This window comes from Myxine glutinosa, chromosome 1, assembly GCF_964187855.1.
Source record: "Myxine glutinosa chromosome 1, kmMyxGlut1.1, whole genome shotgun sequence".
Taxonomy (NCBI): domain Eukaryota; kingdom Metazoa; phylum Chordata; class Myxini; order Myxiniformes; family Myxinidae; genus Myxine; species Myxine glutinosa.
The window spans coordinates 217102923-217128981 of NC_136261.1; the positions used below are offsets into that span (position 1 = coordinate 217102923).

General features: G+C 43.4%; 1 protein-coding gene across 1 annotated transcript in view; it reads right to left on the minus strand.

Moving 5' to 3' along the window:
* The window catches only part of LOC137433961 (uncharacterized), a 148267-nt gene extending 132348 nt beyond the window's left edge, over positions 1-15919 (minus strand). The window contains exon 1 of the mRNA XM_078783717.1: positions 15629-15919. The gene's annotated coding sequence lies outside the window, so the exon portion shown is untranslated. The remainder of the gene's footprint in view (positions 1-15628) is intronic.
* Positions 15920-26059: the final 10140 nt, after the last annotated feature.

Sequence of the window (26059 nt, forward strand, 5' to 3'; positions counted from 1 at the left end):
AGCTTCTGGGAAGCTTTCCGGCCCGGGTGAGAAAGGCCGTGGAGGGAGGCGAAGATGCGGCGTTGCCAGGTAACGGGCACAATGGTGCGGATGGCCGATCCGTTGGCCGCAACCAAGGAGGGGCCACAAACCGCAGACTGCCTGTCCTGATCGGAGGCGGGTATGACGCTCAGTTGGGTGCCGGTGTCACACAGGAAGCGCTGTCCAGACGCTTTGTCCCTGATGAAAAGTAAGTTGCCCGTGTGGCCGGCGCTCATGGCTGGTAATGAACGCCGGCCCGGCCGTTTCCCAGCTTGCCGAAGGTGCACGGGGGTTGGCATGTCCGGGCCTTCTGTCCGAACCTGGCATGATAATAACACCACGCCTGGTCAGGTGGAGGCCCCGGTCGTCGTGCTGGAGGTGGTCGGCGTGGCATAGCGGCCGCCAATTGCGTCGGCAGTTCGGTCGTTGACCGTGCCGGGTGCTCGGGCGCCATGGGCATTGCTTCGGACGGCGGTGGGCTCCAGGTCGCTGCTCCAATGCGTTGGCCTGCCGCGGAGATCTTGTCGGCTTCCCTGGCGAGGGCGCGGGGATCCGTGATCGTCGTGCTTGCCAGGGCGAGGCGTACCTGGCTGGGCAGCTGACGGAGGAAAAGCTCCCGGAACAGGAATGCCGGAGAGTGCTCGCCGAGCAGCGAAAGTATGTAGTCCATTCCCTCGGACGGGCGCGTGTCGCCGAGCTCGGGCAGGTCGAGCAGGCGCCGTGCGCGTTCCGCCGATGAGAGGGCGAAAGCGTCGAGGAGGAGCTTTTTAATCACGTCGGGGTCACCAATGTAGGAGCTATGCTCCAACGTAAATCGGAAGAATGGACGCGACAAAAAGCTGGAATTCGTCCGAGTTTCTTTATTGTGTCAAATCAACTCGGGTACTCTCAAAAGCCCGTTTATCGGGCAGCAATATATACACAAAGAATTAAGTTAAGCACCCCCCCCGTTTTTTTACAACCTCGCACAGTACAAGTTTGTTGTCGTCAAAACAGTGTAATATACCCATGATATTGCTATATTTTCTGGAGAAGTGATATTATGGTCACATAAAAACATAACAATCATGCCGTTTTCAATATTTTATTCTGAATAATTTAAGGTGAAAATTTTTGGGAATTTTAGGCATATTTTCACCTCAATTTAAGTATGGAGCTATAGGTCCATCACGGACAGTGTGGATGACGTTTATGTTTTCTAACGTACAGTCATTGTTCTGAGAAGACCTCTAGCGATCTTTGCGTCAATAACGTGTGTAGGACCCACGTGATCGGATCACTGACTCAACCAATCACTTTTTTTCACTTTGATCACTCAATTTCATCAATGGATAATTGCTAATGTCATACCAATCATTATTTGATCTCACATACCTTAGAATATATGCCAATGTATACATATACACAAAGAATATATATTAGGGGGTGCTTACCTTAATTCGTTGTGTAGGGGTGCTTAACTTAATTCTTTGTGTATATATTGCTGCCCGATAAACGGGCTTTTGAGAGTACCCGAGTTGATTTGACACAATAAAGAAACTCGGACGAATTCCAGCTTTTTGTTGTGTCCATTCTTCTGATTTACGTTGGAGCATAGCTCCTACAGGCCACAATTATTTTTTGAACTCGTCGCCTAATTTAATCCCCGCCATTGATGCAGTTTACTGTATTTTTGCTTCATTTGGCAATGACAGTGTATTCCTTAAAGAAAAATCTCAGAAATATTAAACACTAGCAGAAGTACCCGGCATTGCCGGGCGGGGGAGGGGAGGGGTGGGGAGGGGGAAGGGGAGAGGGGGGGGAGGGGCGGAGGGGGGGAGGGGAGGAGGGGGGAGGGGGGAAGAGGGGGGGGGAGAGGAGAAGAGGGGCGAGGGGAGAAGAGGGGGGGAGGAGAGAAGAGGGGGGAGGGGGGAGGAGAGAAGAGGGGGGAGGGGGGAGGGGAGGAGAAGGGGGGAGGGGAGGAGAAGGGGGGAGGGGAGGAGAGGGGGGAGGGGGAGGGTGATGGGGGAGGAGGAGGGAGAGGGGAGTGGGAGGGGGAAGGGGAGGGAGGGGGAAGGGGAGGAGAGGGGGCGGGGGAGGGGAGGGGTGAGGGGGGAGGGGAGAAGAGGGGGGAGGGGAGAAGAGAGGGGGAGGGGAGAAGAGGGGGGAGGGGAGAAGAGGGGGGGAGGAGAGAAGAGGGGGAGGGGAGAAGGGGGGAGGGGAGGGGAGAAGAGAGGGGGAGGGGAGAAGAGGGGGGAGGGGAGAAGAGGGGGGAGGGGAGAAGAGGGGGGGAGGAGAGAAGAGGGGGAGGGGAGAAGGGGGGAGGGGAGGGGAGGAGAGGGGGAAGGGGGAGGTGGGGGAGGGAGGAGGGGGAAGGGGGAGGTGGGGGAGGGAGGAGGGGGAGGGGAGGGAGGTGGGGGAGGGAGGAGGGGGAGGGGAGGGAGGAGGGGGAGGGGAGAAGAGGGGGGGAGGAGAGAAGAGGGGGAGGGGAGAAGGGGGGAGGGGAGGGGAGGAGAGGGGGGAGGGGGAGGTGGGGGAGGGAGGAGGAAGGGGGAGGTGGGGGAGGGAGGAGGGGGAGGGGAGGGAGGTGGGGGAGGGAGGAGGGGGAGGGGAGGGAGGAGGGGGAGGGGAGGGAGGGGGAGGGGAGGGGAGGGGAGGGAGGGGAGGAGGGGAGGAGAGGGGGGAGGGGAGAAGAGGGGGGGAAGTACCCGGCATTCCGTGTATAAACGTGAGGGAGAAGAGGGGGAGGGGCAGGGGAGGGGAGGGAGGAGAGGGGAGGGGAGGGGAGGAGAGGGGAGGAGGGGGGAGGGGAGGAGAGGGAGGAGAGGGGGAGGGGAGGAGAGGGGGAGGGGAGGAGAGGGGGGAGGGCGCGCTAATCGTCGAATCAGCGTGCTGCTCTGTCACCGATTCAGATTCCGTGTATAAAAAAATATGGATCTAAAGATGAAAGAAAAAAAAACCTATGTGGTGTGAATGGCAATGTTCCTCGCTGAAATGTGAAAAAACGCAATCGCGCGGCAAGGAACATCACGTGATCGCTCTGAGCGATCGATTGCAACTCTGCGTCCTGTCGTGGGCGTGGCCAACGTGGCCTCATGCTCCCAGGTGATTGGCGAGCTCAAGAGAGCCATAATGCGCTACGTTATGGCAAAAAATATGGATCTAAAGATGAAAGGGAAAAAAACCTATGTGGTGTGGATGGCAATATTCCTCGCTGAAATGTGAAAAAACGGAATCGCTTTTCGCTCTGAAATACGTGCGAACGCGTAACTGAGTTAATGGCGGCAAGGAACATCACGTGATCGCTCTGAGCGAATCAGCGCGCTGCTCTGCCATTCCGGTCATAATATTCCTCGCTGAAATGCGCTGAGGTAAAAATATGGTTTAAAAATATTATGAAATAAATTTTTAGGTCGACCATGTTCTTCCCAGGCTCAATGGCCATGTTTGTGCCAAACATCAAGTACGTGAGCCTCTCCGTTTAGGAGTCTACCGGTAACATTACACACACACACACACACACACACACACACACACACACACACACACACACACACACACACACACACACAAACTGTTTTATATATATAGACGAGCAGAAGAACCCGGCGTTCCCGGGTGTGGAGGGGGGGCGGGGGAGAGGGGGAGGGAGGAGGTGGGAAGGGGGAGGAGGGGGGGTAAGAGGGAGGGGGGACAGGGAGGGGGGGACAAGTCTGGTGATTGTTTTGTATTTATTTATGCGAATGGGTACTTGTATATAACTGTCATTAATTTTAAAAGGCTTCGGCACTATCGAGTGATTATTTTCTTAAACTCCAAAAAAATGAAGTTTTTTTTTTTCAAAAATGTTTTTTTTTATTTGCCTAAAACACTCCCAGGCACTCACTGATGAACCTCTGAAAGTTTGACGAAGATCCGTTCAACCATCTCTGAGAAAAATGGCGACACAGACAGACAGACAGACATCTCTCTTATATAGTAGATACTGCATTTAATATTTAACCGAAGAAAATTGTTTCGTCTTTGCATATATAGGGAAAACTGTGGTCTAGGAAATCTGGCATTCTGATGGTTAAATGCCAACTTGTCTTGAATAAATGATGAGATTTTATTTCAAAATTTCCCGTCTGTCGCCTTTCCTTAGTGGACGTTAAAGGTCCCACGGTGTCCTTCGCGAAGAGCAGATGAGCTATCGCCAGCACTCAGTACCAATTACAAATTCCTGCTTTAACCAATAGGGGGCATCGCATCATCGACATACTCACCCCCAGCAAATGATGACACCAACAGCCACGTACAACATATGAAAAGAGGAGGATTTCAAAATTTATTTCCAGATTTAATTTCTGCTCTAAAGGAGAACAGGCTCTAAAATGTCAAAATTGTTAAAAACACACGAAATTGTAAATCATCGAGGTAAGCACAACAACAGGTGCTTACTTGCGAGTGACCTGATTGAAGGGAAAAATTGGAGAGATGGAATATTCCAGAAGTGATAAGGATTGGTGAAAAAGAACACTGATTAAATTACAATGTGAGATTATCTAACCGAAATAGGAGAGATTGAGGAAAGAGTATATATGAGATACTTTGCCAATCAACCGAAAGCAATCTAATCACATTGAGAGGAGTGAAGGCAATGGTTAATAAATCTACAATTGGACAAGATCCTTAAATAAACAAAAACTAGAAATAGACTTAAGCATAGAATACTTTACCCTGCGCAGTCAACTTGGTGTGAGCCAACTCTTCTGTTTTTGAAGGTTTTTTTTTCTTTTCTTTGGTCCAACATGGCTGCCTGATCACGTGACCGATGACATCATGAACTTACATTCTCTAATATAATTGTTGTGTGGATTACACTCAAGAAATTTCAAACTGATTAGACTAAGCGTTGGGTCGAATTATGACTTCATAATTAAGGCGCCGATGACGTCATCGTTAGCAACACTTATTCCCCATGCGGGGTTCTTTACAATGAGCCACGTTTGAATTTTTAGCCTCGTCGCAGACGCTGCTCATAGAGTGCCCTCTGCTGTTGTTGTTGTTCTTCTTGTTCTTGTTCTTGCAGAGAAGACAAAACCTCAAAGCTCCACCCATTCTGGGAACCATAGCTCCACCCATTTTGGGAGAGGCTTCATATAAACAAATATCCACCATTTTATTAACTCGCATAGCTTTGAGGCCTGTTTTGTAGGCCCGTGGTGTCTTCCTCTCTCACACAGTTTTATTTCAAATCAAATTCGATATATCATTTCATTTTTCACAGTCGCTAACATAGTTTTAGACTCTGTTGAAAAAAAACGGGAAGAAAATCCGATGAAAGTTGCCCTTTATACAACTAAATGAATTCTCAAAGGCCTGTAACTTCAAGTCCATTGAGATTTTTTTTTTTAAATCGCGGCATGGTCAGTCATACACCGCCCGAAATAACAGACGGGAAAATGCCGATATATATATATTTTGTTTAAATCGCGGCATGGTCAGTCATACACCGCCTGAAATAACAGACGGGAAAATGCCGAGATATATTAAAAATTCGTCCATTTGATGACAATCGTCACGATGAAATATTTAATTTATACGTCGTCACAATAATGTGGAGAGAGGAGCATAGCTTCGTTCACGTGTCGCTACACACGAGAAATTGCCGAGATATATTTTTTTTAAATCGCGGCATGGTCAGTCATACACCGCCTGAAATAACAGACGGGAAAATGCCGAGATATATTAAAAATTCGTCCATTTGATGACAATCGTCACGATGAAATATTTAATTTATACGTCGGCACAATAATGTGGAGAGAGGAGCATAGCTTCGTTCACGTGTCGCCACACACGGGAAATTGCCGAGATTTTGTTTTTTTAAAAATCGCGGCATGGTCAGTCATACACCGCCCGAAGTAACAGACGGGAAAATGCCGATATATATATATTTTGTTTAAATCGCGGCATGGTCAGTCATACACCGCCCGAAATAACAGACGGGAAAATGCTGAGATATATTAAAAATTCGTCCATTTGATGACAATCGTCACGATGAAATATTTAATTTATACGTCGTCACAATAATGTGGAGAGAGGAGCATAGCTTCGTTCACGTGTCGCCACACACGGGAAATTGCCGAGATTTTGTTTTTTTTTAAATCGCGGCATGGTTAGTTATACACCGCCTGAAATAACAGACGGGAAAATGCCGAGATATATTTTCACTTTGCACAAAAATAACATCAAGTAATCGAATCAATAGGAATGTCCTGTGCTTATAACATCGACGTTATAGGCACAGCTGCATCTAGGCATTGTGTAACATCGACGCGGCTTTTGTTTTAATTAAAACTTTTTGTACTTGTTTTCCATGGAGCGGTTTTGGAGATTCACGGGTGCAACGTTTTTCCAAGATGGCGCCTGTACCACGTGACCTATGACGTCATAATTATCATTTAATTTTTCTACAGGAGGAGGAGCATAAACTACAGCTTAATCAAGCTATTTACCACAACGAGCATCGTATTGGTGTTGCTCTTGGTGCTGTCTTGTCATGCTGAATGCCAATGCAAAGGCCGCGTCCATCTCCCTGTATCACGGGGTTGTTGTGAGGGTCGGTGTAAAAGTGTAATGCTATTTTCCATTGCAAGTTGTTAAAAGGAAAATGATCCACACCTTACACCACAACACCCTCTCGGTGACCCGTGGGTGTCAGTATCACAATCAAGTGATGGATTGGCTGATTGGCATGAGGGAAACTATAAATCGAGGTTCCGATGAAAGTTCCAGCTTCTTTACATGCTGGAGGCCTTCTTTCCTTCCCACTTTCCTTGTTACCAAACCTTGCGGTGTTTCAAAGTGACTGGATCCTCTGGATATTCCGGCGATCATCAAGGCAAAAACAGTGATACTGCAAATGAGTGAATTTAGTTGTTGCACTACTGAGAGTGGAAACAAAGAAATTGAAACTAGAAGCGCACTCAGTAGAGAGCATACATACCTCCACCTGGTTGGCCATATCACTCAATGGTGAAGAATCACTTTTAAAAATTCTACTCGCTGGATCCGGATCCGGATCTTCACCAAAATTGAATCGATTCTTCCTTGTCACACACACAACCTGTCCAACAGGTTTCGTCCAAAACCATCCATTACTTTTTAAGATATCCTGCTATATATCATTTTTGGCCCTATCTCCCAATGATGAAGAATCACTTAAAAAATTAAATAATTCTCATATCCGAATCCATATTCAGATCTTCACCAAAATCGAATCGAATTGTCCTTGTCAGACACCCAACCGGTCCACCAAGTTTGGTCCAAAGCCATTTATAACTTTTTGAGATATCCCGCAATGTATAGTTTTTGGCCCTATCTCTCAATGGTGAAGAATCACTTAGAGAAATTAAATAATTGTCATATCCGAATCCACAATCAGATCTTCACCGAAATCGAATCTATTCGTCCTTGTCACACACACAACCTGTCCACCAAGTTTCGCCCAAATCCGTCCACAACTTTTTGAGATATCCTGCTATGTATAGTTTTTGGCCCGATCTCTCAATGGTGAAAAATCACTTTAAAAATTATACTAGCTGGATCCGGATCCAGATCTTCACCAAAAAATAATCGATTCGTCCTTGTCACATACCCAACCTGTCCAACAAGTTTCGTCCAAATCCATCCATAACTTTTTGAGATATCCTGCTATGTATCGTTTTTGGCCCTATATCCTAATGGTAAAGAATCACTTAAATAATTCTAGTAGCCGGATCCGAATCCGGATCTTCGACAAAATATAATCATTTCGTCCTTGTCACACATGCTACTTGTCTGCCAAATTTCGTCCGAATCCGTGTACAACTTCTTGAGATATCTTGTTCACCAACAGACAGGCAAATGGACAGACAAACAGACAGACAGGGGTGAAAACCTGACCTCCATCCACCTTTGGTGGCGGAGGTAATTAAATTAGAATGTGCAAGTCAGTGGGTGGTGTCTCATCGATGGAGGTCTTCATATCCGGTGCATGGTGGGAACGTTCCATCCTCTAGCATCAGGGTTAAAGTCAGTGTCTGTGGAATGAAAAGTAGGTATTGGAGGATTTAATGATAATTTATATAGATCGTGGGAACGTTAATGAAATAATTAAGACCCTGTCAACAGTTTTAAACAAAAAGAATTCAGACTTCGTTAAGAGTTTTAAACTACTTCTTTTCCCCCACATATGCAAAAGGTAAAATCGATCCTTTTCTACATTTAAAAAAAAATTGTTTTATTTTGAAGTTATAGCAAAAATAGCTGACTGCATCCTGCTCATTGTCTCGGTAAACTGCCAAATTTCCGGCAGCTTTTTTTTCATTACCTCTGCTTTAGAGTTTTTGTTTTTGCCATTACCCCTGCCAGCTTTCATAAAATACATAGCATTTGGGCATTCCATATCCCATGGTACTTCTCATAAGAGTAGGCTATTGTATGCTGGTATCTTCGAGGTATGCACACTCGTCTTTGGGCTGTCTAGCCTGCGTTTGAATCTTGACCCAGCTAAAAATTGTCGTCCTGGTGTTTCAGAAGCAGGGCAATTAATGTGTGAGCCATCCCTCGGATGAACCTTAAGTCGAAGGACTCCACTGCTAGCACCCAGCACTTGTCATTGGTGGACCTTAAGGATCCCAGTGATTCCCAATGGTGAAAAATCACTAAAAAAAAATCCCAGATCCAGATCCGGAACTTCACCAAAATCTAATAATTTCGTCCTTGTCACATACCCAACCACTCCACCAAATGTTGTCCGAATCCATCCATAAATATTTTAGATATCCTGTTCACAAACAGACAAACAGACAAACAAACAGACAGGTGTGGAAACACAACCTCCATCCACCTTCAGTGGCAGAGGTAATAACCTTTGGGAGACTGATTTGGCAGCACCAACGCTCTGCAAAAGGTACACGATTATGATGATGATGATGATGATGATGATGATGGACTTGCACCTTGTTGGAACACTCATCAGACACCAAATGTATACCATCACAACTGCTACGGAGACAATGGCAAACCATCTAATGTAATCCTACACAAAGACTTCTGGAAAAAATGGGACTTCAGATTTAGATGAGATCTGTCTGTTGTGATTTTTTTCCTGCTGTACATTTGATGCTTTGTTTTTGTTGTCGATGTCATATCGTACTAAACATAAATGTAGCTACACGTGTGGTAACTCAAATCAATGGGTTTTCATTCATACAATTATATTCCTAACCACTCTCGATGGGTAAAATATTTTGAAGTTTCGCTACAACATTGAGGTTTGCTTTTTCTTTGTTCAGGGTACCATGAGATCTTCGACATTTTCATGAAATTATCAACACATGGGGCAATCGTCTTCAACCATTTAATCAACATAACCTGTTGTCTCTCCTACAAATACTAGACATTGGGGCTTTCATCCTGGCAAAAATCCAAACTTCTGCCTGTAGTTGCAGCATATTGCTGCCTTGTCTCAGAATCCATCACCACCCTGAATGAACGAAATGATGAATGAGAATAATTTTTATTCCCCGAAAGGATAATATAATCAATGCAACTTCACCACCTCGAAATCGAATGCACGGAGGTTTTTATTAACGCTATTCTAACTTCTAGCCAAAGCAGAATTGGAGAGTACAAATTCTGTTTGTGGAGCATGACACAGAGGTTGAACGAGGAGTAGGCCAGCACCACCATCAGAATGCAATTACAAAACTACTTCACACTCCAATATTCTCACTTATCTTTTTTTTTTGATGCCAATTTAACACAGACAATTGCTCTTGGCACCAGCTTAGTTACAGAGGTGACAACATGCAAATGGGTGGGGTATGTCACAACCAGCTAGGGAGTTTAACGAAATGTACAGCTTAATGAGCTTTGGCTGAGATCCATGTGCAGATACGTCATGAACTCAGAGATACTTTTCACAAATAGGTTATTTTATTTATTTATTTTTTATTCCACTAAAGTCACATGATGTACGGATGTTTAACAAAAGTGCAGAATTATTCTGCTGCATATCTTGAAGCGTCACCTGCCATAGAAGAGTCAACATGCAATCCTACTGAAGATGCATCCACAAGAGGATATTCTGTAAGATCTTGCTAATGAGAGCATACCATGATAATGCCATGATATGAACGTGTTAATGTTTTAAACGAGGCTCAAATCAAGTCTCTTGCTAGATATCAACGCTTTTTGTGGCCACAGGACCGAAGCTCAGTGCACTCGATCAAGTGTACCCACCAAAATAGCTTGTGAACTCTCAACACCACTTGCAGGTATAAAAGTAGCCTTTTAAAAACCATGCCATGGCATCCTGCTTTGTTATTCATCCACATAGCCAGAGGGTCATGCATCAAGAAAAGAGAACAGTATGAATCCCAATAACCTTAAAGCACGGTAGAGAAGTACGAATTAGTACAGACTTATTAAGGTAGAGTCCGACACAAGCAGCTAGCTATGTAAATAAAATGTAAACATAAAGGTTGTGTCAGTTCAATTTAAAAGAAACCTCAAAAGCTTGACTGTGACCCACCTTTGGAGGCCTTTTGTACCCGCAGGGCAGGGATTAGGTCTTTTTCGGACACCATGGTCCCCTTTTTGGTATCAATGTTTTACAGCCAGATGCGCTTCCTGCCGCCTGCCGCCAACGCTGTTAGTTGCCTCTTGAGACACACAGAGAATTACCAGCGAGATGGTACTCAATTTGCCGACCTCGGAGGGATGAACAGGCTGAATCAACCCCCCTGGTGTTAATTCAGCGATAGACCGGGATTTAGAACCCAGGATCCTAGGATCCCAAACCGGCACCCTAACCGCTAAGCCAACACCAGGCTTAAAAGTTTGACTGTGACAAGGGGTTTCAATAAAAACTTTTCTTAAACAACTTAAAGGAAACGTTGAACACAAGCATTACGTTTTCTCCCAGCCAATGGATATCTTTCAACTCACAAATAGTCATAATATCAAGATAACTTTGACCAGAACTTCCCATTAACCTACTTAGTAGTTTTATCGACCTTCATCTGATCAATGATCTGATTGTTTCCCATTCGCAGTTCAAAATGAGACATCAATCAATATATTGTGTCGTACTTTTCATTTAAATGCAAAATCTCAAAGTGCTTTACAAAGAAGAAAGAGGTAAAAAAAAAGTATTAAAATGAAGAAAAGCAACAAAAGATGTCATTTTGGGAGGGATTTGTAAACTGTAAATGAGGTTGTGTGAATAATGTTCGATCACCAAATTCTTCCCAATAACCAAATTATGATCTCGATCGTAAAAACTCTTCCCAATCACTAATTTTCGATCTCGATCACAAAGAATGCCCGATCACCAAAACTCTTCCCTATCGCCAATTTCCGATCTCGATCACAAAGAATTCTCAATCACCAAAACTCTTCCCTATCGCCAATTTCCGATCTCGATCACAAAGAATGCCCGATTGCCAAAACTCTTCCCAATCGCCAATTTCCGATTTCGATCTCAAAGAATGCTCAATCACCAAAACTCTTCCCAATCGCCAATTTCCGATCTCGATTGTAAAGAATGCTCAATCACCAAAACTCTTCCCAATCGCCAATTTCCGATCGTAAAGAATGCTCAATCACCAAAACTCTTCCCAATCGCCAATTTCCGATCTCGATCGTAAAGAATTCTCAATCACCAAAACTCTTCCCAATCGCCAATTTCCGATCTCGATCGTAAAGAATGCTCAATCACCAAAACTCTTCCCAATCGCCAATTTCCGATCTCGATTGTAAAGAATGCTCAATCACCAAAAGTCTTCCCAATGGCCAAATTCAGATCGTAAAGAATGCTCAATCACCAAAACTCTTCCCAATCGCCAATTTCCGATCGTAAAGAATGCTCAATCACCAAAACCCTTCCCAATCACAAATTTCCGATCTCGATCGTAAAGAATGCTCAATAACCAAAACTCTTCCCAATCGCCAATTTCCGATTTCGATCGTGAAGATTGCTCAATCACCAAAACTATTCCCAATCACCAATTTCCGATCTTGATTGTAAATAACTCTTGATCACTAAAACTCTTCCCAATCGCCAATTTTGATCGTGAAGAATGCTCAATCACCAAAACTCTTCCCAATCACAAATTTCCCATTTCGATCGTGAAGAATGCTCAATCACCAAAACTCTTCCCAATCGCCAATTTCCGGTTTCGATCGTGAAGAATGCTCAATCACCAAAACTCTTCCCAATCACCAATTTGCGATCTTGATCGTAAATAACTCTTGATCACCAAAACTCTTCCCAATCGCCAATTTCCGATTTCGATCGTGAAGAATGCTCAATCACCAAAACTCTTCCCAATCGCCAATTTCCGATCTCGAATGTAAAGAATGCTAAATCACCAAAACTCTTCCCAATCGCCAATTTCCGATCGTAAAGAATGCTCAATCACCAAAACTCTTCCCAATCGCCAATTTCCGATCGTAAAGAATGCTCAATCACCAAAACTCTTCCCAATCACAAATTTCCGATTTCGATCGTGAAGAATGCTCAATCACCAAAACTCTTCCCAATCACAAATTTCCGATTTCGATCGTGAAGAATGCTCAATCACCAAAACTCTTCACAATCACCAATTTCCGATCTTGATCGTAAATAACTCTTGATCACCAAAACTCTTCTCAATCGCCAATTTCCGATCTCGATTGTGAAGAATGCTCAATCGCCAAAAAACTTCCCAATCGCCAATTTCCAATCTCAATAAAAAAAAGAATGCTCGATCACCAAAACTCTTACCAATCGCCAATTTCCGATCTCAATCCTAAAGAATACATGATCACCAAAAGCCATCCTTGTGCATGAGGAACTACCAGGAGATTCCCTTTGAAAGACCATACCATTCTTGCAACAGGGTAATGTGTGGTTACGTTACAAATGTAGACAAGAACGAATTAATGTTTAGCTTTAAAAGTTATCAGCAATATTTTAAAATCTATATGTTAGTTTAATGTGAACCAATGAAGCATTTTGAGGATTGGAGTTGTGATCAAATTTACGAGTCTAGCTGCCATATATTCTGAATAGGCTACATAAGGATTTGAGAGAAGAAGCAGGAAAGACAAGTTTGAACCCTTTTCAACAATCATCTGTTCATCATATCATGACATCCTTGTCCTTCATCTAATCTAAGTAAAAGCTTTTTCTTAAGCCTTAATAAACCCAGAGGATATAAACCTTTACAACTCTGAGCCCAAGAACAATATAATCAATTATGCTTTTAATTGCTCAACTGACAAATGCAAGCACATATCAAAATTAACAAGACTAGTGAGATACCCGTGCTATGCACGGGTGAGAGGCCAAAAGCAAACAGGCAATGCAGATACGGCTCATGCTAAAGCATGAAACTAAGAAATTCCACATTCCTGTAGCACCTTCAGTTGCACATCAGACATGGACAGCAAGTTCGTGAAGGACTTCCATGAAAAACGTACCCGTTCGCAAACAAACGGATACGTTCACGTATAGAAACATCAATCGTGGGTCCGTGGCGAATCTGCATATGGCGATCCGCGAAGTTCACATTCAGAAAATAAAAACCATCACGGCATGTCGTCATTTTCTTGAACTCGATATCTCTTTTTTCGATATCTCTCGATATCCTTCCAAACAACATAACTCCAATCACAAAATAAACCTTTAACAACATTGTTAATGTTTCCTTCATTGTAAAAACTACGAAGTCAACAGTTAAAAGGAGTTTGAGCCGATAGGTGTTACGGCCTCGGCAAAATCGATGGAGACAGCGATCTGTTGGCTTATACACCGCTCATATAGCTATGTGGAATTCTCTCATGTAGAGATTAAACCCACATCGTTTGAACTTTGGCCGAGGTCATTATTTACTTTTAATGATGTTTATATACGAATCAAAAAGAAGATAATTGGTTTTGGGTCGTCCTTTCCGCATATCTTGTGGGATTGTGAGTTGGAGAGACGACCGTGATGGCGGGGAGGGGGTTGGCATTCTCTCAAGCAGGGATTCAACCCATGTCCTTATAAAAGGTCTTTGTCCTAGGTTACCGAGTCCGATTGGTGCAGCCGATCGGTGCAGCGATTGGTGCAGCCGTTTGTGTGGCACCCGGGAAAATAACGTTCTGCGGGAGTCCAAACCTGAAAATGCTGGAGGCCAAAGCTGACATTGGAAAAACAATATAGCCTATTTTACTCCAGGGGGTCTCAGGATTACCCACCCAAAATATCGTTGCGATCGGTTCAACCGTTTTTGCGGTACCTTCGAACGGACGGACGGACAGACGGACGGACAGACAGACGGAGGGACATTTGGTGAATTATAGTAAGATTTGTTATTTGTGACCTGAGTGATGTCGACAGTTCTTATGTGCAGATGATGCAACAATTCTTCTGTTAAAAAGACTACATCCGCTCCTCTTACAAGCATTTCTTGCCTCACACATTTCCTCCCTCTTCCCCTAAATCATCAGACTTTAGCCTGCACAAACTGTTCCCCACAAAGTTGTAAAAATATCTAGAATTGCAAACTTTACCAAGTGATGTGCTAAACTCATGGTATAAAAAAAAAACTTTCTCAATAAGATGAGTCAAATCTTGTAAGCAACTAGTAAATTACTTAATGGTGATGTTAGCTGAACAGTATCAGCTGCCTGTTTGTGCCTGGACATAGCTTGGCATATTCGCTTGGTATATTCTAGGGCATTAGCTCATTGTGAAGGCAGGTGCCATGCAGACAAACAGCCTTAGAGCACGCCATCTTCTCCATTTACCAATATCCCCATCCTTCGTTCCAGAGAGTCAGCCAAGCACCAGCCACATGTCACATGCTGCAGCTTGGCGTAAGTTACAATCCAAACCACGTGTGGTGTCTGTGAAGGACCCCATTACACTTACTGCCAAAACATTCAACGAAAGGATCCATTACGTCCAAGTCGATTACTTATTGGGTCAAACTCACCACAGATCCTGCATCGGTGGACTCCGTCAGTCAAGAAAATGGTGTAAAGAAACATCAACCACCAGCTACCTCCAATATACACTTTCCACTTTTCCTAGAGGGATCTTCATCCCAACCATTGTCTTTACACTAAATATAGGGAAATTTCTGAACTCTATAAACTTTGTGAAAATCCCCTGGCATGGAAACTAGGAACATAATAAACTACTCAGGTTTCACCAGTAACCATAGTACTGGTACTATAACGTAGGGTTATCTCTCACACCAGAAGATGAAATCCCTTGCTCGCTGATAACTTGTAAACATTTAATAACATCCTGATTCATGTCATAAAAATAATATTATCTCAGACTCTCTTGAACTATTAATTATATACAGTGTAAAAAAAATATTGAACCATTCCAGAACTCAAACGTCCAATCCATTAACTTCTTAATTCTCTCTGTATTATTGTAACAGCAGAATGAAGTCTCAACTATCCCAAGATAAAAGTTGAGTTGATGCTTTTCCAGTCGAGATTCAATATGCCAGTCCCGTGAGAAAACAAGCAGCTACAGTCCAGAAGTCCAAAGACATGACAACACAAAACCAATCAAGGAACACACAATCCGACTTATCGTATACTCAGGACTCACCCACAAAATGCCAGGAGAAACTGTCACAGGATGTTCCCTCCTGTGACAAAGTCCTGTGTGTGACAAAGCAAAGTCCTTCTGGATGTGCTCAAACTTCCCTGAGCTGACAACTATCCTACCTTTCTATCTGGTCCTCCAAAACTGCCATCCTAAACACTCCAACCATTCCAGCCCTGCCTCCTGCATCCCCTCCCACCGTTTACTCCTACATTTCCTGTTTCAAACATTGCCTCCCTCTTTCACTACAATCACCAGACTTTATCCTGCACAAACTGGTCCCCACAAAGTTGTGAAAATAATTTGTAGCTTCGTCATAAACATCAGCACGTGTAAACACACACGCATGACGTTGAGGATCTGTGTGTAACCGGACCAAAGGCTGATGAACACTCCTTGTTCCGCACATCAGTAATTGATAACACTTGTGCAGACATTCTCATTCCACAAAACTTTTAACTGGAGTGTGTGTGTGTGTGTGTGTGTGTGTATGTGTATGTGTGTGTGTGTGTATGTGTATGTGTGTGTATGTGTATGTGTGTGTATGTGTATGTGTGTGTATGTGTATGTATGTGTGTATGTGTATGTATGTGTGTGTGTATATGTGTGTGTGTGTGTGTGTGTGTGTGTGTGTGTGTGTGCTGTGGATGTATGGATGTGTATGTATGTATGTGTGTATATGGGTATGTGTGTGTGTGTGTGTGTGTGTGTGTGTGTGTGTGTGTATGTGTGTGTATATGTGTGTGTGTGTGTGTGTGTGTGTATGTGTGCGCGTGTATGTGTGTGTGTTTGTGTGTATGTGCTGTGTATGTTTGTATGTGTGTGTGTGTGTGTGTGTGTGTGTGTGTATGCGTGTGTGTGTGTGTGTGTGTGTGTATATGTGTGTGTGTGTGTGTGTGTGTGTGTGTGTGTGTGTGTGTGTGTGTGTGTATATGTGTGTGTGCATTTCCAAATCACCACTGATAAAAGAGCATTCCTATACAATACAATATTCAAATGCAGTAGCTTGTAAAATAATCCCGATGGTATATTTTAATTAATTTCCCCAAACTGTTGAAGTGGACTCGGAAATAAAATCGAATATGCTAAAATGAGAATGACAATGGTAGCAAATTCGATTCTGCAACTCCCCCACCCCCACTCTCTGGTCATGTATATTTGAAACTTCCATCCAATGTAGCTCCGTGACTGCCTTTGCCTGACACGGTTACAGGCTCCCTCCTCACAATCTATCTTTATCGTTCTCCACCATGGCATGTGGCTCACACCCAGAATCTAACTTTACCATGTTTGGCTGCTGGGCCAGTGGATGGTCAACGGCAACCATGGCCCGACAGAAAATAGCCCATCAGTGAGGGAACTGTGCACCTGCCCAAGGCCACAATGGTTAATGCCAGATCAAGCACGACCACACTAGCTCAAAACCCTTCCTAGATTCCCTCTCCTGTTGCCCTTCCCAACAGCACTTGACTTTGAACTGTTGTGACTGCCTGTGTGGCACATGCAAAGCAAAAACAATAAATTTAGCTGCATTTGACAAGTAATTCTGTGGTCAAAATGTCAGAAGTCGGGCTTTGGCCTTAGGCTTAGACATAATCTCTTCATGCATTTGCTTGTGCTTCCAGACATTCAGAATATTTGAATCTCTGCAAACTCGATACATGATGATGTACTCATTTCTTCTCTGATAAAACCTCAAACATATAAATATATTAAGTAGAATTAAGAAACTCTGATTTATATATACTTTACACAAGATTAACCTCAGAAATAAACCCTGAAACCATCCAGCCTTGCTAACTGCAAAATGAAAAAGATTGTAATGCCTGACCACAAAACAGTAAATTTCAACAAAAAAAAGGCAAGCAAATCAACAATGTAGGCCTCGAGTCAGTGACTCAGACAGAAGTTAGACTTGGAGTTGCCTTTTTCAACAACTCTAAACTCAAGTAGAATCACGATGCCTCGAGACCATGAGATTGATCATGAATCGAGACTCGACTAATTCTTCAAAAATAATTAATCGACTAATTCTTAAATAGAAAAAGAAAAAAAGAAGAGTTTGAAAAGAACTCGATTCTTAAAAAATTAGTAATCGACATTCTTAAAATTAAGAAATAAAAAGAAGAGTTTAAAAAGAACTCGATTCTTTAAAAATAATCAATCAACTAATTTTTTTAAATAAAAAATAAAAAAGAACAGTTTAAAAAGAACTCGATTCTTAAAAAATAATTAGTCGACTAATTCTTTACAATAAAAAATAAAAAAGGAGTTTAAAAAGAACTCGATTCTTTAAAAATAATTAATCGACAAATTCGTAAAAATAAAAAATAAAAAAGAAGAGGTTAAAAATAACTTGATTCTTGCAAAATAATTAATCGACTAATTCTTTAAAATAAGAAAATAAAAAAGAAGAGTTTAAAAAGAACTCGATTCTTTAAAAATAATTAATTGACTAATTCTTAAAAACAAAAATAAAAAAGAAGCATTTAAAAAGAACTCGATTCTTTAAAAATGAGTATAATTAATCGACTAATTCTTTAAAATAAAAAAAAGGAAGAGTTTAAAAAGAACTCGATTCCTAAAAAATAATTAATCGACTAATTCTTTAAAATAAAAAATAAAAAAGAAGAGTTTAAAAAGAACTCCATTCTTTAAAAATAATTAATCGACTAATTCTTTAAAATAAAAAATAAAAAGAAGAGTTTAAAAAGAACTCCATTCTTTAAAAATAATTAATCGACTAATTCTTTAAAATAAAAAAAGAAGAGTTTAAAAAGAACTCAATTCTTTAAAAATAATTAAGTGACTAATTCTTAAAAATAAAACATAAAAAATAAGAGTTTAAAAAGAACTCGATTCTTTAAAAAATATTTATTCAACTAATTCTTAAAAATAAAAATAAAAAAAGAAGAGTTTAAAAAGAACTCAATTGTTTAAAAATAATTAATCAACTAATTTTTTAAAATAAAAAATAAAAAAGAAGAGTTTCAAAAGAACTCGATTCTTTAAAAACAATTAAGCGACTAATTCTTAAAAAATAAAAAAGAAGAGTTTAAAAAGAACTCGATGCTTTAAAAATAATTAATCGACTAATTATTAAAAATAAAAATAAAAAGAAGAGTTTAAAAATAACTCGATTCTCTAAAAATAATTAATCGACTAATTCTTAAAAAAAGAAAAAAGAAAAAAGAGTTTAAAAAGAACTGGATTCTTTAAAAATAAATAATCGACTAATTCTTTAAAATAAGAAAATAAAAAAGAAGAGGTTAAAAAGAACTCGATTCTTTAAAAATTATGACTCAATCAAGTTATTTTTGAGTTTCGAACTATATTTGAAAAAATATTTATACAAATGAAAAAAAAATAGTACAAATTACGGTTGGTAACATTTGAGGTCAAAGAACATAAATGAAAAACGATAATGGTTATTAAACAAAAACGTCATGAGGAGGTGACCGCTGTCGGGTTGGCATGTCGAGTGGTCAATCATAGCAGGTGAACTGGAAATCTTTTGGTTGCACTGCTATTTAAAAATAGAACACTCTCACAACAAATGGTCAAGTTTGCAAATAATGCAAACTTCAGCTCTAGAGGCTGAAATGACCTCAAACTTTGAACGTAATAGGAAAACCGACTTTACAGCAAGGGGTCATTCATTGATCAGGAACACAAATTATATGGCAGAATTTTTGTCCTTTTCCTCACCACTTCTTTTTGTCCTTTTCCTGTACTAGGGCATGCCCGTACGTGGGTGCCCGTTCCTTGCCAAAAAAAAAAAAAAACGCTACCCGTACGCTCTACCCCGCCCGTACGCCCGTACACCCGTAAACAAAAAAAACAACGCTCTTCGCTTCCGCCCTTCGCTCTGACTGAATTGGGAGAAATAATGCGCATAAGAAATCGAGAAATTATTATTTTCTCCGGAAGAAATCGAATTACGAACCGTAATGGCGCACGCGCTCGGCTCGGCTCGTTCTGTGATTGGCTGCCGGAAGTGAAGTCTTCACTGTCCGGAAGGTCGCAAATCGCAGTTACGATGAATCGCAAATTAGTTTTAATTAGTTTTAAAACATAGTTTAACGCCAACATAGTTTGCCAACGTGAAATAAATGAATACGCTCTCAAATGTGCCGTCCGAGGCAGAGTCTGTTCGCCACGTTCGGCACACGTGATAGCTCGCTGCTCTCTGATTGGTTGAATCGTTTTTTGGACATAGCTCGGTAACTACTTGTCCGATTAATTTCAAACCTTGAAAAGGCACATCCTCGGGTCACCAGCAATATACCTGGCAAGTTTAAAGTATATCGGACCCGTGGTTGTCGAGAAACAGCGGTCACAGACATACATACATACATACATACATACATACATACACACAGAGATTACTGGAATTATAGATAGACTAGGGCATGCCCGTACGTGGGTGCCCGTTCCTTGCCAAAAAAAAAAAAAAACGCTACCCGTACGCTCTACCCCGCCCGTACGCCCGTACGCCCGTAAACAAAAAAAACAACGCTCTTCGCTTCCGCCCTTCGCTCTGGGAGAAATAATGCGCATAAGAAATCGAGAAATTATTATTTTCTCCGGAAGAAATCGAATTACGAACCGTAATGGCGCACGCGCTCGGCTCGGCTCGCAACAACGCGTTCTGTGATTGGCTGCCGGAAGTGAAGTCTTCACTGTCCGGAAGGTCGCAAATCGCAGTTACGATGAATCGCAAATTAGTTTTATTTAGTTTTAAAACATAGTTTAACGGCAACATAGTTTTCCAACGTGAAATAAATGAATACGCTCTCAAATGTGCCGTCCGAGGCAGAGTCTGTTCGCCACATTCGGCACACGTGATAGCTCGCTGCTCTCTGATTGGTTGAATCGTTTTTTGGACATAGCTCGGTAACTACTTGTCCGATTAATATGAAACCTTGAAAAGGCACATCCTCGGGTCCCCAGCAATATACCTGGCAAGTTTAAAGTATATCGGACCCGTGGTTGTCGAGAAACAGCGGTCACAGACATACATACATACATACATACATACATACATACATACATACATACATACACACAGAGATTACTGGAATTATAGATAGATGTATGTCCTAGGCATGCCCCTTCTCTCCCCTCATTTGCTTTCTGAACTTTTTCTTTTCCCATTCCTCGCATTCTCCTTTCTATCATCTACCCTGCTCTTCCTTTTCTAAATTTCAATCTTCTCAACCTAGTCCACTGCCCATCACTCTCTCTTCATGCATAAGTGATAGAAAAATAGGCCTAAAGTGGTTTTCTATTGTTCTCATTGTGATTGCATTATAGTGGACGAGCCAACATGTGATTAGCCGCGTCGCAGACGCTGCTCATAGAGTGCCCTCTGCTGTTGTTGTTGTTCTTCTTCTTCTTGTTCTTGCAGAGAAGACAAAACCTCAAAGCTCCACCCATTCTGGGAACCATAGCTCCACCCATTCTGGGAGAGCCTTCATATAAACAAATATCCACCATTTTATTAACTTGCATAGCTTTGAGGCCTGTTTTGTAGGCCCGTGGTGTCTTCCTCTCTCACACAGTTTTATTTCAAATCAAATTCGAAATATCATTTCATTTTTCACAGTCGCTAACATAGTTTTAGACTCGGTTGAAAAAAAACTGGAAGAAAATCCGATGAAAGTTGCCCTTTATAGAACGAAATGAATTCTCAAAGGCCTGTAACTTCAAGTCCATTGAGATTTTTTTTTTTTAAATCGCGGCATGGTCAGTCATACACCGCCCGAAATAAGAGACGGGAAAATGCCGAGATATGTATATTTTGTTTAAATCGCGGCATGCTCAGTCATACACCGCCCGAAATAACAGAGAGGAAAATGCCGAGATATATTAAAAATTCGTCCATTTGATAACAATCGTCACGATGAAATATTTAATTTATACGTCATCACAATAATGTGGAGAGAGGAGCATAGCTTCGTTCACGTGTCGCCACACACGGGAAATTGCCGAGATATATTTTTTTTAAATCGCGGCATGGTCAGTCATACACCGCCTGAAATAACAGACGGGAAAATGCCGAGATATATTAAAAATTCGTCGCCACACACGGGAAATTGCCGAGATATATTTTCATTGCCGAGCCGAAGAAGAGAGAAAATGTCGGTCAGCCAGTTGTTTTATCGGCCGTGGTCTGACGACACCAGTCCTCCCTACCAATCAGTCCGTCGCCCCTCGACCTCTCGAATGTTCTTCTCGCGTCAGTCCCTCCCCATTGGCTGAGTGCTTCGCGCTCTCCTCCTCATGCCATCGGTCGGTGGCCAATCTGTATGTCGCTTCCTGCTCCCTTCCTTCCACCAATCCGAGGGAAGCTTCTTGCCCCTACCTTGACCAATCACGAGCCTCGTCCTGCGTCGTCTCCCTATTGGTGGTGTCTTGCCCAATGGTGCAATCTCCCCATCAACCCTTTGACCAATCCTTCGCGAGGTGAACGTGGCCTGAGCTTGCCTTGCTCAATGTTTCATCGCCATGCCGGCGTAATGCGTGGCGCTTCCTGACTGTTCTTCTGGTAAGTTTTATTGTGAGAGGGGAATTTTTATTAGTGTGTGTGCTAATGGGGATGGATTCCTAACTAGTGTCTAGGTGCATTGCCATATGGGACAATGGAATGATCACAGGTTTGACACACAGGGAAATTAGCATAATCCCTATTCTACTTATCACAAAGCCATCCTTGTATGACCACACATATACAATTAATCTGACATCCGGGCTAGACAGAACTTATTACATGTGGGATTCCCTATCACGACAACCGGAGCATGATACCGTATCTAGCCTATGAAATATTAGCCGATGAAAGAAATCAGGAGGGCTGTGGAAAGTGAACCGAAGCTACCTGACTATTTTCCTTAACATGCTATGCCCTTAAACAATCCTGCATTTCCAATATTTACAAAATTACTATTGGTCGTTCCTGTGGAGGGAGGAAACAAACAACACGTAAAAAGCCGATCTTAACCACAAACCTTAACCAAAAACTTGCAAAAATTTCAAAAACTCCATAAACATTTGTACAACCCCTTCCTACAGACCGCCTACCCCGGTGGATGCCACAAGAAACAACGTTACCTGTGGGGCCATCCCAATGCACCCCAAATTTCCACGCGCCCTGTCCTGGTGTTATAGGTGTTATGGATTCGTAACTTCCGTTGTTGTGGTTCTCATCCACTGTAAACATTTTTGGTTCCATGTACTATTATTGTTATCGTTTAAGTGAATTGGAGATAACTGTTTTCAAAAGGTAAAAAAAATTAATGTTTTAAAAAGAAACCGGAAACCGGATCGGGAACCGGACGAAGAAGAAGAGGAGGAAGAAGAGGAAAAAGGAGGCGGAACAAGTGAGGTCGGAGATGGAGCCGAGCTGCGTTGAGGTTTTGAGCAAACGCTGGCGAACGGGGGTCACGAGCGAACTTTGGGGTTTCCTGGGAAAGGGATTCCTGCGAAAGAGTTGTTATCGCTGTGACAGATAAACCTGCGTGACAGGTTTTGCGGTTGATTCCGAAGAGAATCATTGGAGTGCCGTTACGTCTCGAGAACGGACCGTTGGCCATTTTGCCTCGCGCCTGATTTCGCATCGCTCCAGGTTTTTCACCTCGCTCCAACCATTTCAACGCATCCAGCCATTAGCTTGGTTTGCATGTGTAACGTGGATTTCGAGTGGGAATTTGCGGTTCGCCGTGTGGGGAGCCGTTGAACATCCATACCCGAAGGTGTGATTTCCCAGTCGCCTCTTGAGGACACCTTTGCCTATCTTTGGCAGTGTGACTATCAACCGAGCGGGATTCTGGTCTCGATACAACATCGTTCTGACGATCACTGGAGCGTGGATCGACTTTGGCTTGAAGCCGGGACAGAGACATTGGGAATGTTATTTTCACTCACTTGGAGCACAGTGAGTTATATTGTACGAAACTGATGGTACCATCATAGGAATGATATATTGGTTGTACAATTGATTAATATTGTTATTGTGCTGTTATTCTTGTGTGATCTTAATACAATACTTGTTTGTTGGTAACAATTGGTGTGGTTTCACCATTGATCTTTGACACACAGAATAACACGTCTTTCTGCGGTGACTCCTCTCGGGGCTCGGAGGTACACCGTGACCGGGGTTTGGGGAGGAGCACGTAACACAGGTGAGCAACATGGCTCGGTGGATTTCACCCTTATTCATTCAACACAAAACCCATAACCATTCATTCTCATTCCAAGAATCAGCAAGACACAAAAATCACAACAAAGCATGTATTTCACCGCCCTGCAGGACATGGCATAGATGTTATACACATGTGTGTGCGATCTCTACTAGGCAGCGGGGAGGCACCGTATGAGCAAGATGGTGGGGGCGCTTCAGGCTGTGGTGTCCGCAGTCCCAATAACAAGTTACTCGACTTACAACTTTGTCGCCCCTCCCCCTTTACCTCTTGATCCCATGAAAGCCAAACAGCTTCTTACGCTGTTACTCCGCCGGTGGGGGTCTCCACACACCAGGCTCCGTTGTCTCCGGCTTCCTTGCAGCCTCGCGGGCCGCCGGGAGTCTCCCACCCCAGGGCGCCCAACAGACCCCACCACCGACGGGCTCCAATTTCCAGACACCACTGGCTGCCAGGGGTAATTGCCGCAGAGGTGAGCCGCAGTCATCGCTCCTCCAGAGCTTGATCTGTACCTGCGGAAACATACACCTTCCCCACCCACAAAATCCACAAAAACATTTCCTCCCCCGCTGCCATTAAATTCTCCAACACATATTTATACTCAAAGATGTCACAAAAAGATTTTGCCATTGCCTGCTTCCAAGTGAAATCCCCATATTCATTTAAATCGCATTTCCATACACAATAATAATCATTCACACTCAATTTCCATTCTCCACGACCACATAAAAGCACAAAACCTCTACAGATAAACAAACGCCACTCACAAGACACTGTGGCACACATTCCATCCCCCTCACCGGCCATGCCATCACTCTCACCCGCCCCCTACTCCAAATTACATGTCCCCAATTTCTCAAGCAAGTACTGAGCCCTGGGACAGTAAACATCAAGGCCTTACCTCTACCTTGATGGGCAGGTATTTACCAGTTGGTCAGGTCCAAGAGTCATCCACCCTACAGAATCCTGAAATTTCTCCCATTGGGCCTGTCAAATTTCACCAAATTGCACTTTTCTCCCCTGTACTGGCAGGTATGTGGATCCGCCTCCAACGGTGATATGTACTACCGACTACATTTAGCTACGACAGCTCCGCACCTCTATCGTATAAGGGCCATCCGGACAACCCGAGCAGCCGAAACGCCAACATGGCCCATGAGTGTCCATAAGGGTGCGATCCACCATCCTTCCTTCGGCCCCCCTGTGAGGAACACGGCTGCACTAGCCCCAGCTGGCCAATGTGGTGAGCACCTGCTGCCAACACTACCACACCCCAAAAACCTCGGCCCTGGGGCAGCGGTCACAGTGCGTGGCATCCACATCACGTCACCTGCACCGCCCACATCCCCCAGTCCACACAACTGCAGCCCCCAGTGCCCACCCACACTTGACCACACCAAGGTCTAGTCGACAGCCATGCTCCACCAGGAAACTCCTCCGGAAGACATGGTCCACACACACCTCAGACACCCATAGCACCACGTTGACCACCAGACTACCCAACGACATCACCACAACACCGCATCCCAAATATTGGCACAGTCACCCCCTTAACCAGTTGAAGGCTGTGTCCTGCTAACCTGTCAATTTTATCCCAGCCTCCAACACTTTGGTCTAACACACCTGGATCAATAATGGTGCCACTGTGCAGTGTCCACCATGGCATCACAAAATCCACCCTTAAATTTACATCTAACCCTCAGATTACCAGTGCCAAATATTTTTCACAATTTACTAATCTCACCAAAGAAGGATGCTTCTCTATACGCATGCCAGCCGAGCATGGCCCATATGCTCGGCTATTTACACATTTCCAATTCAACACTCCCATGACTCTCTTCCCAAGCCGAGAGTCCACAAATCATAACGGATCATCTGTGGAAGATCATTCTCACACCATCACGTTCCACAGATGCTCTAATGGTTGTCCGGTGGGCTATAATCCATCCCTGCCCATGCGGATCGACCCGCGTCCATAGACCAGCACAGCATGGCAGGTCACCACATGCTGGCTGTCCCAGAGTCTCAGGGAGAGGCTGTCAGGCCGCATGCCCGGGCGGTCACCACATCAGGCCCATGTTGGCCGTCCGCGGTGCCACCACCAAGGCGCGACCCACCTCACCTCCTACTAGTGGTCCTCAATATACGCCATCCCAGGCCTGAGAAACCACCTCGGACCCCCTGGAGGTCTTAACCCCCACCAGGGTCCGCTGACCCTGCCGGCCTGAGACAC